Source organism: Canis lupus, chromosome 21 (assembly GCF_003254725.2).
Source record: "Canis lupus dingo isolate Sandy chromosome 21, ASM325472v2, whole genome shotgun sequence".
Taxonomy (NCBI): Eukaryota; Metazoa; Chordata; class Mammalia; order Carnivora; family Canidae; genus Canis; species Canis lupus.
The window spans coordinates 24118544-24132284 of NC_064263.1; the positions used below are offsets into that span (position 1 = coordinate 24118544).

Here is a 13741-nt window from a genome sequence, read left to right on the forward strand (position 1 = left end):
ATTTACTCATTTACTTTTAATCCACAAGTGTCTTTATATTTAAAGTGGGTTTCTTGTAGACATCATATAGTTGCTTTTTGATCCACTTTGAAAATCTCAATCTTTTAATTGGTGTATTGGATCATTGACATTTAAAGTTATTACTGTCATAGATTAATTTCTGACATATTTGTTACTATATTCTATTTGTTGCCCTTGTTCTTGTCCACTTTTTTGCCTTTCATCATTTTCATAGAATATATTATATAATTCCATTTTCTTTCTTAGTATGCCTTTCATATACATATATATACACAAAATTTTATATGTATATATATATATAAATCACACACATATATATGTAATTTTTTTTTTTTTACTTTTTCTAGTAGTTGCCTTATAATTTGCAATTAATTCAAGTCCACTTTCAAATAATCCTACACTGCTTCACAGGTAGTGTGCCTTATAACAAAATAATTCCTCCCTCCCTTCCATTGTATTATTGCTATTATTTCACTTATATACATAAAAGTACATAATCAAATATTTTGCTGCCACTATTGTTTTGGACAAACTTTTTCTGTTAGATCAATTAACAATAAGAAAATGAAACTTTTTTTGAAAATTACATGCTTTTATTTCACTTTGACTTATTTCTTCTCTAATGCTTTTTTTTTTTTTGATACAACTTTCTGACCTGAACCTTTTCCTTCTCTTTTTTTAAAAAAGATTTATTTATTTATTTATTTATTTATTTAAGAGAGAGAGAGAGCATGTGCATGCATGAAACTGGGGACAGAGGCAAAGGGGGAGGGGGGAGGGAGAATCTCAAGCTGACTCCTCACTGAGCACAGAGCTTGATGCAGAGCTCCATCTCAGGGTTGTAATACCAAGAGTCAGACACAACTGACTGAGCCACCCAGGCACCCCTCATTTTCCTTCTAAAGAACTTTTAACAGTTCCTACAAGGCAAGTCAATTGGCAACAATTCCATTAATTTTTGCTTGTCTGAGAAACTCTCTATTTCTCCTTCACTTTTGAAAAATTAGTTTGCAGAGAACATAATTCTAGGTTGTTGTTTTTTCCTCTCAACACTTTAAATATTTCACTCCAACTCTCTTCTTGCCTGCATGGCTTTTGATGAGAAGCCGATGTAATTTGTATTTTTGCTCCTCTATAGGTAATGTTTTTTAATTTTGGGTTTTATGAGGATTTTTTCTTCATCTTGTATTATCAACAATTTGAATACAATATTCCTACATAAAGTCTTTTTTGGGCATTCATTTGCTTGGTGTTCTCTGAGTTTCCTGGATCTGTGATTTGGTGTCTGACATTAATTTAGGAGAATTCTCCTTCATTTTTGCTTTAAATATATCTTCCTTTTTGCTTTCTTGTCTTTTCTTTTCTTTCTTTTCTTATATCCCCATTATGCATATGTCATACTTTTTGTAGCTGTCCCATGGTTCTTGAATATTGTTCTGTTTTTTTTTTTTTCTGTCTCTTTTCTCTTGCTTTTCAGTTTTGGAAGTTTCTACTGAGATATCCTCAAGCTCAGAGAGTCTTTCCTCACCTGTGTCCAGTTGAAGAAAGAAGCCCATCAAAGGCACTCTTCATTTCTGCTAGTGTTTTTAATCTCTAGCATTTTTTTCTGACTCCTTCTTACAATTACCATCTCTATGCTTATATTACCCATCTATTCTTGCATGCTGTCTACTTTATCCATTAAACCCTTAGCATATTAATCAGTTGTTTTATTTATTTTTTTAAATATTTTATTTATTTATTTATTCATAGACACACAGAGAGAGAGAGGCAGAGACATAGGCAGAGGGAGAAGCAGGCTCCATGCAGGGAGCCTGACGTGGGACTCGATCCTGGGTCTCCAGGATCACACCCTGGGCTACAGGCAGCGCTAAACTGCTGAGCCACCCAGGCTGCCCTAATCAGTTGTTTTGAATTCTGATCTGAGAATTCAAACAACTCTGCCATATCTGAGTCTGGTTCTGATGCTTTCTCTGTCTTTCTAAACGTTTTTTTTTTTTTTTTTTTTTTTTTTTGGGGGGGGTGGGGCACTTAATATGTCTTATAACTTTTTCTTGATAGTTGGACATGATATACTGGATAAAAGAACTGCTATAAATAGGTGTTTAGTAATGTGGCAAGGTGTGGGGGGAATAGAGAAGTATTCTGTAGTCCTATAATTGGTATTAGTCTTTTAAGGAGCCTGTGCCTCTCTGGATTGTGAGCTTCACAAGTACCTTTCAGTTTTCTTCCTAACCCTTAGGAGGGACAGATGGCTAGAGATGATTTAGTTTGGGTATTTCCCTTTCCTTCAGTCAGGCTCTGGTTGAACAGTTTCTTCCGAGGCAGGCCTTGTTAAGAACAGATGCTTGGTATATTCAAAATGGCTACTTTCCGCCTTGCCCTGCCAGAAGCATGAGGAATTTTTCTCCAATATTCACTATGAGAACATGGTCAAGGTCCTGGAGGTAAAACTGACAAGAGTATATATCCCCATATGACTGAGTCTTCTTGGAGCTTTTGATTCTCAGACTTGGCCACATTGAGCCTCCAATAATTCATCAATTGCAGTTTTGGTTTTCCAACTCTTGCACTGGTTCCTTAGGCTTCTGCCTGTCGGTTTCTGCCATAGTAAATTGTGATTCTTCTGTTTGGGAGCAGCAGTTTGTATTGTGACCTCGCTTCTCTGATGAACCAAAGAAAGCTGTTGATTTTTTCAGTTTGTTCAGCTCTTTACCGATCGTTAGCATGCAATGGCAACTTCCGAATTCCTTACATGCCTGACTAGAAACTGGAAGTCAGTTGTCATCTTTTGACCATGAGGCTGAGAGCCACACATTTAGAATGACAATGCAGGAAAATAAAAAGGGAACTGGTCATTGTTGATGTCCTTGACTTGTTGCACTTGGATTGCCTTCCTTGGGACTTATTGTTATTTGGAAAACAAAAATACATCTCTCATTGGTTAAGCCACTCAATTTTGGTTTTCATTACAGGTAGCTAAATGCAATCGCAACTGATACATACTTTTGCCCATTTCACTCCTCACTGATATGGCTAACTAAAGGTGGGCAGGAAAATATAAGTGTGTATATTACTCAATCTAGCTTGTGATTTCTATAGAATTTTTTTAAACAATGAAATTTACAAAAATAATACCTTTAGTCCTCCTTTTGCCATGTGATAAGGAGTTATGTTCTCCTGTTGCTTTGAGTCCAGATTCTTTAATTTTCTTCTAATCCTAGAAATTTCCAGGATATATCAGGCTGTGGACATCACATCATCACAAAATCAGTTTCTCTCCCAGAGCCCAGAGCTGCCTCCAACAGATTCAATTTCCCTTCATCTACAATATATTATACTATCTGCATTTTTTAAAAAAGATTTTATTTATTTATTCATGAGAGACACACAGAGAGAGAGAAAGGCAGAGACACAGGCAGAGGGAGAAGCAGGCTCCTCACAGGGAGCCTGATGCAGGACTCAATCCCCACACCGGGATCATGCCCTGAGCTGAAGGCAGACAGATGCTCAACCACTGAGCCATCCTGGTGTCCCTATCTGCATATTTTAATAGAAGGTGGATCTTGTATTTCATCAGGAAATGAAACACTGTTTTAGAGATAGAAAACTGACCACATGCTATCAGTTCTCTCACCAAATAAATAGAAGATCTCTATAGAGAATAGGAAACCGTAAAAAGTGCTAAACCAAATTTTGAAAAGAATCTAAAAGGATTCAATATCGTATAAAATACAATAAATGAAATTTAAACTGCAAAGACAGAGCTTTCAGGTTGGTGGACACATCCAGATACTAAGAGGGTAGCATGCCCTTGGGACATCAAAGCTCCATGCTACCCCATGCCCCAACATTTTGGCTTATGCATCTGTTGTTCATTTTCTGGTTTTGAGTTGAAGGAGAAGGCCATGTGAAGACAGAGGCACAGATGGAGTTATGCAGCCACAAGCTAAGGAAAGGTTATAGCCATCAGAAGCTGAAAGTGTCAAGGAAGGATTCTCCACTAGAGCCTTCAGAGGGAGCATGGCCCTACTGACACTTCAACTCAAACTTCCGGCCTCAAACTCTGAGATGATAAATTTCTGTTGTTTTAAGCCAAGAACAAATAAACAAAAAACCCAAGGTCAGATCCCTGCTCTGAAAAGATGGCCCTCAGACTTGGCTGCTCATTGGAAACACCTAAGAAAGCTTAAAACAAAAAACAAGCAAAGAAGAAAACACTCTATACTTCAACCCAGATCAATTGAGTCATAATTGCAGGGTGAGGTCCAGGAATCAGTTCCTTAAAATGGTATGCATCTAGGTTTAGGAATCATTACTCTGGATCAGGGATGAGCAAACTGTGGCCCACAGGCCAAATCTGGCCTGCCATCTGCTTTGTAAATAAAATTTTATTGGAACAATGCACACACACTAAAGCCCAATTTAGTAAATGAGATTCTGATGAAGAGAGAATTAGGAAACTGGAAAAAGAAAATTAGATAGATTGGAATGGAAATTAATGAAATAAAGAATAGAAAAGCAATAGAGAAAATCAATTAAATTAAGCTAGTTCTTTGAAAAGAGCAACAAAATTGACAAACCTTTAGCTAGACTAACTTCCTCTCCCCACCAAGGAAGACTCAAATAACTAGAATCAGAAATAAAAGAGTGGGCATTATTATGACCTTACAGGAAAAAAAAGGATTATAAAGGAATACCGTAAACAACCCTATGCCAACAAATTAGAGAGCCTTGCTGAAATGGACAAATTCCTACAAAGAAACAAACTAATGAAATTTACTCAAGAAGAAATAGACAAGTGACTAGACCTATAAAAAGTGAAGAGGTTAATTATCAGAAAACAACTCACAAAGCTCAAACCCACATTGTTTCACCATTGAATTCTGTACTAAAAATTAAAGGAAAGGTTATGCCAATTCTTTACAAACCCTTCCAAAAGTTAGGACAGAAGGGAACACTCATTTTGTGAGGCCAGCATTACTCTGATACCAGAACCAGAAAAATACATCACAAGAAAACTACAGACCAGTATCTATTATGAATATGAACAGATTAATTCTCAACAAAATACTAGCAAAACTAAATGCACAAACATATAAAAACAGTGAAATACCATGAACAAGTAGGATGCAAGTTTGGTCTAACTTCTAAAAGTCATTTAATGTAATAACTGTAATAATATAATCAACATAATAAAAAAACTTATTTATACATCTCAGTAGATAAGTATTTTACAGCAGAAAAGTATTTTACAAAATCCAACACTCTTTCATGATAAAAACATTCAACAAACTAAAAACAGAAGAGAATTTCACCAATATGAAAAAAAGCATCTACTAAAAACCCACAGCAAACATTATACTTAATGGTGAAAGACAGAATGCTTTCCCCTAAGGTCAGGAACAAGACACAGATGTCTGCTCTTTGCCACTTTGATTCAACATTGTACTGAAGTTCTAGCCAGAGCAAACCGGCAAAGGAAAAAAGTTAAACTATCTATTCACAGATGACATGATCTTGTATACAGAAAATCCTAAAAAATTAAATAAAAAGCTATTAGAACCAATAAATGAATTCAGTGATGTTTCAGGATGCAATCAATATACAAAATCCAATTGTATTTCTACAATTGATAGTTCATTGCAAGTATACAGAAATAAAACAATGAAATTAAGACATGAAAAAAGTTTTTTAAGATTTTATTTATTTATGAGAGACACAAAGAGAGAGAGGCAGAGACATAGGCAGAGGGAGAAGCAGGCTCCATGCAGACAGCCTGATGCAGGACTCAATCCCGGGAGTCAGGGTTCATGCCCTGAGCCAAAGGCAGTTGCTCAACCACTGAGCCACCCAGGTGTCCCAATAAATGAAAATTAAATTAAGAAAACAATTCCATTTACAATGACATCAAAAAGAATAAAATACTTGGGAATTAATTTAACAAAAAAGCCTAAAACTTACACTCTGAAAACTATAAAATATTGTTGTAAGATATTAAAGAAAATCCACAACTAGAAAAAAAAATCCCACGTTCATGGATTGGAAGATTTAACATTGTTAAAATGGTGATACTTCCTAATCTGATCTAAAGATTCAGTGCATCCAATCTGGATTCCCAGCTGACTTCCTTGTAGAAATTGACAACCTAACTGTAAAATTTATTTAGAATTGTGAGGGATTTAAAATAGTCAAAACAGGGCAGCCCAGGTGGCTCAGCGGGTTTAGCGCTGCCTCCAGCCCAGGGCGTGATCCCGGAGATCCGGGATCAAGTCCCACATCGGGCTCCCTGCGTGGAGCCTGCTTCTCCCTCTGCCTGTGTCTCTGCCTCTCTCTCTCTCTGTGTCTCTATGAATAAATAAATAAAATGTTTTAAAAAAATTAAAAAATAAAATAAATAAAATAGTCAAAACAATCCTGAAAAAGAAGAACATAGTAAGGCTCACACTTCCTTATTTCAAAACTTAGTACAAAGTAACAGTAACCTAGACATTGTTGTACTAGCACACAGATAAACATATAGATCAATGGAATATAACAGAGAGTCCAGAAATAAATCTGTATGTCCATAGTCAACTAATTTTCTACAAGAATGACAAGGCCATCCAGTAGGGAAAGAGTAATTTTTACTACCAGAGAGAGTAGGGAAAAAGAATGGATCTCAGACAACTACACGCAGAAGAATGAGGTTAGATCCCTTCCTTGAGCCATATATAAAAATTAATTCAAGATGGATTGAGAATCTAAACATAAGAGTTAGAACTATAAAACTGGGCAGAGTGGCTCAGCGGTTTAGCACCTGCCCTCGGCCAGGTTGTGATCCTGGAGTCCTGAGATCAACTTCCACATCAGACTCCCTCCATGGGGCCTGCTTCTCTCTCTGCCTATGTCTCTGCCTCTCTCTCTCTGTCTCTCTGTCTCTCATGAATAAATAAATAAAATATTTTTTTAATCTAAAAATTAAAATAAAAAAAAAAGAGGGACACCTGGGTGGCTCCAGTGGTTGAGTGTCTGACTTCAGCTCAGGGTGATATCTCAGAGTCCCAGAATTGAGTCCCACATCATCCCTCTTGCATGGAGCCTGCTTCTCCTCCCTCTGCCTATGTCTCTGCCTCTCTCTGTGTCTCTTATGAATAAATAAAATCTTAAAAAAATAATAAATTAATTTTTACAAAAAAGACTGTGAAAAGATAGGGATGAGGGAATGGGTAAAACAGGTGAAGGGGCTTATAAGATGTACAAACTTTCAGTTATAAACTAAGTTTATAGAGATGAAAAGGACAGCATAGGGAACATTGTCAATATCGCAATGATGTATGGTGGCAGATGGTGACTACATTTATTGTGGTGATTACTGAGTAATGTATAAAATTGTCAAATCACTATGTTGTACACTTGAAACTAATATAACACTGTATGTTGACTATACTGTAATAAATGAAGGAATGTGAAAGACAACCCACAGAATGAGGAGAAATATTTGCAAATCATTTATCTGATTTGTATCAGGAACTTATATCCAGAAACATAAGTAAATCTTACAACTCAATAATAAAAAAACAATTTAAAAAGTGGGAAAAAGATGTGAATAGATAGCTCTCCAAAGATGACATACAAATGGCCAATAAACATATGAAAAGGGGCACCTAGGCCCATAGTGGTTGAGCGTCTGCCTTTTGCTTAGGTTATGATCTTAGGGTCCTGAGATAGAACCCAGAGTTGGGCTCCATGCCAAGCACTGAGCACAGAGCCTGGAGACTGCTTAAGATTCCCTCCCTCTCTCTGCCCCTTTGCATATCCCATGCTCGCTCGCTCTCTAAAAAACAAACAATCAAATAAATATTTTAAAAATGGCTAGAATCAAAAAGTAAGATATAACAAGAGTTGGAAAATCTGTGGGAAAACTCTCACATACTGCTGGTAGGAATGTAAATGGTGCAGCTGCTTTGGAAAACAGGCCGTTCCTCAAATGATTAGATACAGAGTTACCATATGTTCCAGCCTCACCTAAGAGAAATGAAAACATATACCACACATAAACTGTACATGAATATTTGTAGCAGCATTATAGCCAAAATTAATAGCTAAAGGACAGAAACAACCCAAATGTCATCAATGGACAAACCGATCAACAAAATGTAATACAGCCATACAATGGAATATTATTCAACTGCAAAAAGAAATTAAATAGTCCTATATGCTGCAACATGTATGGTCTTTTAAAACATTATGCTAGGGATGCCTGGATGGCTCAGTGGTTGAGCATCTGCCTTTGGCTCAAGGCATCACCCCGGAGTCCTAGGATTGAGTCCCGCGTCAGGCTCTCCACAGCGAGCCTGCTTCTCCCTCTGCCTGTGTCTCTGCCTGTTTTTCTGTGTCTCTCTTGAATAAATAAATAAAATCTTTTAAAAAATAAAAATAAACATTATGCTAAGTGGAAAAAGTCAGTCACAAAAGACCACTTATTATATGATTCCATTTATATGAAATGTTTAGAACAGGGAATTCTACATTTTACTTGTTGTGTCCCTTTGGAGTTTTATGTAATAGGGCTAAAAGTAGGGAATTGTTTACAAGATATTTCCTTTCTTGACTTTTCTTTTTTTTTAAAACAGAGTTCTCTAGGGATCCCTGGGTGGCGCAGCGGTTTGGCGCCTGCCTTTGGCCCAGGGCACGATCCTGGAGACCCGGGATCGAATCCCACGTCGGGCTCCCTGTGCATGGATCCTGCTTCTCCCTCTGCTTATGTCTCTGCCTCTCTCTCTCTCTCTCTCTCTGTGTGACTATCATAAATAAATAAAAATTAAAAAAAAAAAAAACAGAGTTCTCTAGAGTTCATGTCAAGTATCCTTGTGAGCAACAAGAAAATACTTCTCAGGGTACCTGGGTGGCTCAGTTAGTTAAGCTTCTGCGTTTGGCTCAGGTCACGATCTTGGAGTTCTGGGATCGAGCCCCACATCAGACTTCCTGCTTAGCAGGGAGCCTCTTCTCCCTCTCCCCGCTGCCTGTGCTCGCTCTCAAATAAATAAAATCTTAAAAAAAACCCAAAACACAAGATAATACTTCTCTTTTCAGAGAAATCACACAGCAGAATGATAGATTTCCTCAAGATTTAAAGTCTTAAAATAGGAGGGTGATGAGAAAAGAGTCCCTGAAGTTGGCTTGGTGGCAGTACTTCAAGGAATTGGCAAAATTTTCAAGGGGATGGCCATATGGTATACTTACAGGCTTTGGGGTTCATAGCCTTAACCAAGATTCCTGACCAAGCTTATGAATGGTATGCAAGGAGAAAGCTGTCAGATTTCCAGAGACCATTACGATCCTGGACAATACAGATGTTAGCAAAAACCTTGATGAACTAGAGCTATTGACACTTTCTGTTTCTCTGGTACCATATAAAGCCTGGGTGAGAGGGGAGCTCCTGATATTGATGAAAATTTAATTTCTTGCAAGCCTAACAGAATGAGAGCTTTGAGTCTCTCTCTCTCTTTTTAAGATTTTATTTATTTATTTATGAGAGACACAGAGAGAAGCGCAGAGACACAGGCAGAGGGAGAAGCAGGCTCCATGCAGGGAGCCTGATGTGGGACTCGATCCTGGGTCTCCAGGATCACACCCTGGGCTGCAGGCAGCACTAAACCACTGCACCACCGGGGCTGCCCAGCTTTGAGTCTCTTAATTCAAATTTTTAAAACAATAAACAAATAGATATTTCTTATACACTTGAGGGGTTTTTTAATTTTTAAATTTGGAAATAATTTCATATGAAGTTGCAGAAATTAAAATAGTACAAAGATTTTCCATCTATCCTTTTACTCAGATTCACCTATTGTTAAAATTTCCATCTGATATATTATTTCCTGTTTATCTAATAAGCTTGTATGTATATTTATATAATATATATGTGCAACATATATTTGTGTGTGTATAAAGTCTTTTTTTCTGAACCATTTGAGGGTAAGTTATATATATATCATGATCCTAAAATATTAAGTCATATATATTAGGACCAAGAGAGACATTCTCTTTCATAAGTACAGTTAGGGTTGCCAGATTTAGAGAACTCTGGGCAAATTCCCACAAAAAAGGAAATGATATCTTGTCATTTGCAACAACATGGATGGAACTAGAGGGTATTATGCTAAGTGAAGTTAAGTCAGTCAGAAAGTGACACACCATATGATTTCACTCATATGTGGAATTTAAGAAACAAAACAAATGAACAAAGGGAAAAAAGAGAGGGAGGCAAACCAAAAAACAGATTCTTAACTATAGAGAACAAACTGATGGTTACCAGAAGAGAGGTGGGTGGGAGGACAGGTGAAACAGGTGATGGGGATTAAAGAATGCACTTGTTGCGATGAACAGGGGGTGATGTAAGGAAGTGTTGAATCACTATGCTATACACCTGAAAATATTACACTGTAGGCTAACTAACTGAAATTTAAATAAAAACTTAAGGGCAGCCTGGGTGGCTCAGCGGTTTAGCGCTACCTTTGGCCCGGGGCGTGATCCTGGAGACCTGAGATCGAGTTCCCCAAAGGACTCCTTGCGTGGAGCCTGCTTCTCCCTTTGCTTCTCATGAATAAATAAATAGAATTAAAAAAAAATAACTCTGGGCAAATTCCAACAGAAATTAAAGCTTCTGAACTCTGAGTAGGAAAACTATCATACTTTCTCTCCTGGACACACACACTATTCCTTGATCTAATGAGTTCTGAGTCTCTTTGGTCACCCTTCAATTCCTAAGCAATAAGCCAAAGATGCTGGGCAAGGTTTCTGATAACCAGTGTATACTATAACCTTGTTGATAAAATTGAGGGCTTGTTTGATTCTGGAATTGAATTAAAACTTGTACTTCTCCGGTCTTTTATACTTGCCTTATATAATTCCATCTCTTGGAAGTTCTGTTGATTTAGTAGTATTTCTCAGAATTGAATTAAATTTAAGAATTGTCTTATAAAAACCACTGCTTATCAAATTTGATATGCGTAGAAATCATCATTGGATCTTATTAAAAATGTAATTCTGGGGGATCCCTGGGTGGCACAGCGGTTTGGCGCCTGCCTTTGGCCTGGGGCGCGATCCTGGACACCCGGGATCGAGTCCCACGTGGGGCTCCCGGTGCGTGGAGCCTGCTTCTCCCTCTGCCTGTGTCTCTGCCTCTCTCTCTCTCTGTGTGACTATCATAAATAAATAAAGAAAAAAATATTTTTAAAAAACGTAATTCTGATTCTGTAGAACCGGGATGGGGCCTGAAATTTTGTATTTCCTGGAAGACCCTATAAGAAGACCTATTCTGTGTAGCAAGGTTATGGCCATTTATGTCACAATCAATAAATACTTGTTAAATATGTAGGAACCTAGGCCCTATCCCAATGTTCTGAGTCAGAATCTCTGGAGCAGTGGCCAGGAATACATACTTTAAAGTGAACTCCTAGGGGGACACCTGGGCTGTTCAATAGTTGAGAATCTGCCTCTGGCTCAGGTCGTGATCCCGGGGTCCTGAGATGGAGCCTGTTTCTCCCTCTGCCTATGTCCCTGCCCCTCTCTGTGTCTCTCATGAATAAATAAAATCTATAAATACATAAATACATAGAATGAACTCCTAGGAAGATTTGAGAACCAATGGTATATGGATTTGAAATGCCCTCCACCTTTTTCTCTGCTTATTTTTTGTCCTTCAAAGCCTTGTGCTTGCTGCTCTGGCCTTGTTGCTTTTATTGACCACCTCAGACTGAATTCTTTAATAGTTGTCTGCAGCAAATATTTGGTGTTTATCATGAGTTATCTTTTCTCGCACATATCCTGTCTCCCCAGACACATTTTATTTTTCGAAATGAACAGTTTTGTTATATACTTTCTTGTAGCCCCAGCTCCTAGCATAATGCTTAGCATAGAGTAAACATTTAATTAACATTTGTCATGGACAATAATGGTGATGATAGTGAACGATTAACTTATTTTCAGGGCACGTGGTTGCTTCCCAGGCTTTGTGTGATTATTTTTTTTAAAGGTTTTATTTATTTATTCATGAGAGGCAGAGAGAGAGAGAGAGAGAGAGAGAGAGAGAGAGAGAGAGAGAGAGAAGCAGGCTCCATGTAAGGAGCCCAACATGGGACTCGATCCTGAGACTCCAGGACCACGCCCCGGGCCAAAGGCAGGCGCCAAACCACTGAGCCACCCAGGAATCCCCGGCCTTGTGTGATTAAAAGAATCTGCTGATTCCAAAAAGGAAACACCCAACTGTTTAGCAAAGACTGTCAATCCCAACTGTGGCACGTTATTTTTCAGGTATTGACACTACGATCCTTCTGTATCTTGGTAGCTTGGATTTTATTATGGTGAATGGCTTGTCAAAGGAAAAAAAGTAATACTTTGAATTTATTATGTCTTTTATCCGTGAACCCTAAAGCACTCTAAAGCCATTTATTAAGTTACTGTATACCCATGGTGTAAATATTACACCCTCTCTACAAAAACGCTGACTAGGGAAAGAGCTGTAAAATACTCGGCCAAACTCACAGAGTCATTTTAAGAAGGCCAAACCAGAAAGAATCAGTAGCAGCTGAGTGTGACCGGTAAGCCTTTCTCAACATCTCCCAGACCTCAAGTTGCGTGACTTTGCAAGGTGAGCGTTCCAGAGGAGAGAAGCCAGGATAAGAAGAAATTGACGATTATCTCAATCATCTTTTTTCTTCCTCCGTATGCCTATTGCCATTGCTCTTTGTATCCCTCTTAGGACGCTTGTACACTGTTGCTTGTGTTACGGTTATATGCTGACCCATCTTCCCTCCTTAACTTCCTTGCCTGTTTTTGCAATCAATCTTGTTCTCCCTCCTCCTCCACTGCAGTAGCAGAGAAAAAAAAGAACTGCCGGCAGACGAGATCTGAAACGAGGGGGAAAAAATTTAAAAATTAAAAACAAACAAACAAACACGAGTTTGGCACCCTGGTTCCATCCCTTAGGAAATTCTGCCTCTTTGAAAAAGTCCCTTCACTCTGAGGTACTTTCCTCTTTGTAAAATAGGGATAGATCACGCCCACCTACCTCACAAGATGGTTGAAGCGACAGAACACGATTCGTAAACTGTAAAGCATTAAATGGATAGAAGCGGTCCCCTTACTCCATCAGTCCTGGTTTGAATTAATCTAATCCCAGGGCCACATTGCGCAGCAAAGCAGGGACAGGGCGTGTCCACAGGGAACAGCCTCGAGGCATATCTTTTTGAGGAGAGGGAGAGCGCGGAGCCGCTGGGTGTTGTAGTCTTTGCGGCAGTCTCCACAGGTCTTGGGGAAAGAAAAGGACTACAATTCCCGTGAAGCCGCGCGGAAACAGTCCCTTGCACCCTCCCGCCAAGTGCGTTCCCCAGGCTGAAGCGAGAGGCCGAAGGGGGTCCTAGGAGCGCGCGCGCCGTCGGTCCGCGGAGCGGTCGCTGAAGAGGGCTGCTGGTGGTGGCCGTGGTAGCTGAGGAAACGAGACGCACGGGAATGTGTTACGGGATAGAGAATATATCCTGTAACAAGGGATAAGACGCGTGGCAAGAGTCAAATTAAAAAATAAAAAGCCGTGCCTAACCCCTCATCACCCTAGCTGATGCTACCTTGCGCTACTGCGGAGGGGCCGGGAGCGCGCTCTCCCGCTCGCGCTTCACGCCCCAGGGACTTAAATCAGCAGGGGCGGGAAGGGGCGGGGCCTGCGGCGCACGGGGCGGGGCGT

At 39.0% G+C, this 13741-nt stretch overlaps 1 long non-coding RNA gene across 1 annotated transcript; it reads right to left on the bottom strand.

Moving 5' to 3' along the window:
- Positions 1-1439: 1439 nt before the first annotated feature.
- Positions 1440-13695, bottom strand: LOC125753254 (uncharacterized). The gene is made up of 2 exons (XR_007404630.1): positions 13073-13695; positions 1440-12911 (listed from the first exon to the last, which is right to left on the bottom strand). It is a non-coding gene; the product is annotated as an uncharacterized LOC125753254 (long non-coding RNA).
- Positions 13696-13741: the final 46 nt, after the last annotated feature.